This window comes from Nycticebus coucang, chromosome 7, assembly GCF_027406575.1.
Source record: "Nycticebus coucang isolate mNycCou1 chromosome 7, mNycCou1.pri, whole genome shotgun sequence".
NCBI lineage: Eukaryota > Metazoa > Chordata > Mammalia > Primates > Lorisidae > Nycticebus > Nycticebus coucang.
The window spans coordinates 67,933,015-67,937,311 of NC_069786.1; the positions used below are offsets into that span (position 1 = coordinate 67,933,015).

General features: G+C 44.6%; 1 pseudogene; it reads right to left on the bottom strand.

Moving 5' to 3' along the window:
* Positions 1-848: 848 nt before the first annotated feature.
* On the bottom strand, positions 849-2,474 carry LOC128589722 (centrosomal protein of 104 kDa-like; annotated as a pseudogene).
* Positions 2,475-4,297: the final 1,823 nt, after the last annotated feature.

The following is a 4,297-nucleotide window of genomic DNA, read 5'->3' on the forward strand; positions in this document are numbered from 1 at the left end:
AAATCATCCCTTTGTCCAGCTGAATACTCAACTACCTGCCCATTGGCCACTAAGTAGCTGTCCCAATTATCATCTCACATAATAAAAAGCAGATGGGTGACTAAAGCACATAAGATATTTTGAGCGAGGGAGAGAGAGAGAGAGAGACTACATTCACTTAACTTTTATGACAGTATATTGTTATGATTTTTCTAGTTTATTATTATTTATTGTGGAGATAGGAAGATCACTTGAGCCTAAGAATTCAAAGTTACAGTGAGGTATGATCAGGCCACTGTACCCCAGCCTCAGTGACAGAGCAAGACTGTCTCTAAATAAAAACATAAATAATGCAAATTCTGACAGTCATATTTAATTTTTTTTTTTTTTTGCAGTTTTTGGCTGGAGCAGAGTTTGAACCCACCACCTCTGGCATATGGGGCCAGTGCCCTACTCCTTTGAGCTACAGGTGCTGCCCCATATTTAAATATTTTTATAAATTTTATTTTCTACTTATAGAAAATCTTATTGGTCTTTTTGACAATGATAGCAAAATTTTCACTTTATTTTTTTTTAAGTATCAAGCCTGATTTTAATAAATATGTTCATTATTGGGGCCTTAACATTTAGAACGGGAAGTCACAGTTAAAGACTCTTCAGACCAGCTTTCTCTGCCACGCTTGTAACAGCTCTCGGCAGATAGCTGTCTACTGCAGTTGTCTCTCAGGGTAAAGGATGCTCAGGGCCACAGGCTGAGGGGTAGTCTTGGGGGAGGCTTGGGGTGCCTGACTGTGGACACAGTCTCCTATACGAGGCGAGGCTGACAGGTCTATTGCTTATGTTGTGCTTGGGTCTCCTAGAACGGAGGCCTAGAGGAGGCCTGGCTGTGTGGTGTACTCATATATCCCACGCACCCACACACGGGTGAATATCTGTGGAGTAAAGTGAATACGGCTCCTCTTTGGAGGAGGCTCTGTGGCAGGCAGTGACTGGTCTACTGCAGGGTGCTCAGGATAGACAGAGAGTACGACGGAGGCTTTTCCTGAAGGAAAGTTTCTGCAAACCGGTTTTCTGTTCCTCTTTCTTCCAGCTGTGGTAGTAAAGGCATCGGCTTTTGCTGGCCAGGGCTTCCAGAAGGAACAAGGGGCTGCGGGGGCAAATCGAAAGGTCTTCGCATCAGCTCGGCGTCCAGGAGGCTGTGCAGCTCCAGCTGCCCGTACACCTGGGCACGGTACTGCTCCATCTGCTGCTTCTTCTCTTTGACCAGTCGTAATCTTCCTTCTCCACAGCACAGCGTTTCTCCACCTCGTAACTCGCAAGGCGCTCCCCGACCTGGAGCCAGAATGGTGGCTTTGGTTTCAAGTGCAGATCAACTCACATCAAGGGCAAAGACCATTTTAGAGTACTGGTCTTGAACAGCAGAGGCAACGACTGCGTCAATGTCCCACAGGGAGAGGGCATGGGCAAGGGAGAACCGGGTGGCGTTCATGGCAAAGGTCTGGCCGCTTGCCCGGTGTTGGCATTCAAGCCTGTGAGTTCATAGTAACTTCCAGGACAGCTCATTTTCCTGCCATTTCCCACAATACTAAGGGTCCCAGCAGTGAGGCGGCTGACGATGACGCCTGAATGGGAGTCTGAGCAGAGGAAGGACACGCTTCCGTGTACAGCTGCATTTATGGGGCATGGGCTCCCGTCCCTTGCTTCACCCCGCTGAGCTCTCTGAACTCACATAGACTTTCCTACTTTGTTTCAACATGTAGTTATAATAATCACGTATAAAACCTACCACAAACACAGAAAAGGAACGGCTTTCTCCAGAAGCAGTACCTTTTGCAAATCAGCAATAGCTTGTTTTAATTTCTTGGCATAATCATAGCGTTCTTTTTGGACAGCTTCAAGTTTTCTTTCACCCAATTTGCGTATAATTTGTGCAACTTCTGGGTCTTGGTACATATCAAAAGCTAAGTCGCCTAGTGGAGAGAGATAGTCAGATTTCCCAGCAGAAGTGCCTTCCAGGGCTGGGTCCTCTGCGTTGTGCCCGAGATAAAGGTCAACCAGCTTCTCTCTAGAGGTCTGGTTGTAGATGTTGTATTTGTTGACATGGTTTTGGTGAAAAATCAGCTGAAGAAGTTGCCCTCCTGCATCTACGTAAACGGATTTTAGTTCCCGGGCTTTGCACCCGGTCTTCTCATTATCAGAGGGACATAGCCAAGTCTTCGAAACTGCCCTGCTTGATAGGGCATAAAATATCCAGGCAAGCTTTCTCTGATGTAGAATTCAATTTTACTTGAAATCATATACTGGTGAGCAAGTAACTGAAGTTTTCTTATCCGACATCTCTCCACCATTTGAAGAACAATTTCTTGTGGAAACTGGCAAAATCCTGGTGACCTCCACCCACTGACGGTTGGTGCGTGAAGCATGAGTTCCCAGGCACTGAAGCCATCTTCGGGTCCGGATGAGCTGACAACTACAAATCCTATCTTGTGGGGCATTCTGCACACTTGGGCTGCTCAGAACCGGCCGACAGCGGCCAGGGCGGGTGCAGCGCCGTCGCGGCCACGCGGAGGCCGGCCGGGAGCTCTCGGCCCGGGCGTGGGCGGGCAGAGGCGCTCCGCAGACCTCCCAGGCTGCCGCCGTTCCCTCCAGTGGAACTCAGGTGGCGCCCGCTCCGCCGCCCCAGGCCGCCCTGCGCCCCCAAGCCGCTGCGGCGATGGCAGCCGAGGAGCAGCCCCGGCCGTCTCCGCCCATCGCCCGGGTTTCAGCCGCCGCTCTCCTCCCTTTCTTTACACTTAGTATCATAACAAGGTTCATTATGATGGTAATGAACTTACCACTCTGAATTGTAATAGGTCTTATTTTTACTCAAAATTAAATTCTTCCATAATTTACTAGCTGCACATTTTCTTGAATTTTCTTCACAGTTGGACTCCCAATAACTGGGTTTACAGCCCAATCTTTTGGTCTGTTAACATAGGTAAATCTCTCTAGTAATTCCATTCGTCTTTTGATTGAATTGATCATATTGCAGAGAACAGTAAGCTACCACCATTTGAATGAATTCACAGTAAACTATACTAGGCCGTTTTTTTGTTTGTTTGTTTTTTGCAGTTTTTGGCCGGGGCTGGGTTTGAACCCTCCACCTCCAGTATATGGGACTGGCACCCTACTCCTTTGAGCCACAGGCGCCACCCTACACTAGGCCTTTTTGATTTGCAAATTTACTTGTAAAAGCCGTGTTCATATGGCAGTTAAATGCTTAGGCTTTTGATATTAGCACAGCATGAAAAGCAACAGTTTTTGTATTTTGGTAGCATACATTTACTTCAAAAATGTGTGTGCATGTATGCACATTTCCTACCATGATATGCTTTATTGCTCACAGACATGAAATAAATTATTTAACTGCCGGGCCAAATATTTGTCAATGTGTTTGGTCACTGCTTCTTATCTGTATAAAAGACCATAGTTAAATGCTTGCTTTTCTGCTATCTCAGCTTTAGCACACAAGAGTACAATTTAGCACGTCCCTTGATGATTGACTATGATCAAAAGGCTCAGAAAATGCTGATGGTTAGGCAAGGGAGAAAGTATTTCAACTTCAAATTTCACCCTCAGTTAGCAGTGCAAACCACTTCATTCACACAAAACTCAGAAAAATGTAGAAAAACATGACTTTTTTTAGGGGCAACTTTTACAATATACACAAGTTTCCTTGAGTAAATCTAAGACAGATATATGAGAGGCATGAAAGGACAATATACTAACTAATTCAGTATACTTGGGAAGCATTGTGGACATGAGAATTAGCAGGTCATTTTTATAGAAAAAAATGATATTTAGAAACATAACAAATGGAACAATGATATTATGACTTTAATCATCTGAATGAAACAATGAGCTAATTATCTATAATGACACACTCCTATACTTTCAACACCTTCGAGGATCAATTTCACGAGCCAGCACCACATGGTCTGCTCTCAAGCAGTGACCTCTCTGATTCAAATGCAAAATGCTATTGCAGATGAAATTCGCTGGGACAAAATGTTCAATAGAAAGATTACATTTCCAGTGGGGCAGAAAGATATTTGTCAGCATCTCATTAAGGCTTCGATACTAAGTCTTGGATTTCAATCAGAATTGAGATAGAATGGCAATAATCCAGGAGCAAGAATGTAGCTTGGGCTTTGTTTCTGTAACATTATGCATTTTTCCCATCTACCATAAAATCTTGAAAAAATTTCCAAGAGAATAGATATGGAAAGAAATAACCTTGTAGTCATTTTAATGTCAGCTACACAACGCATCCTGTGAA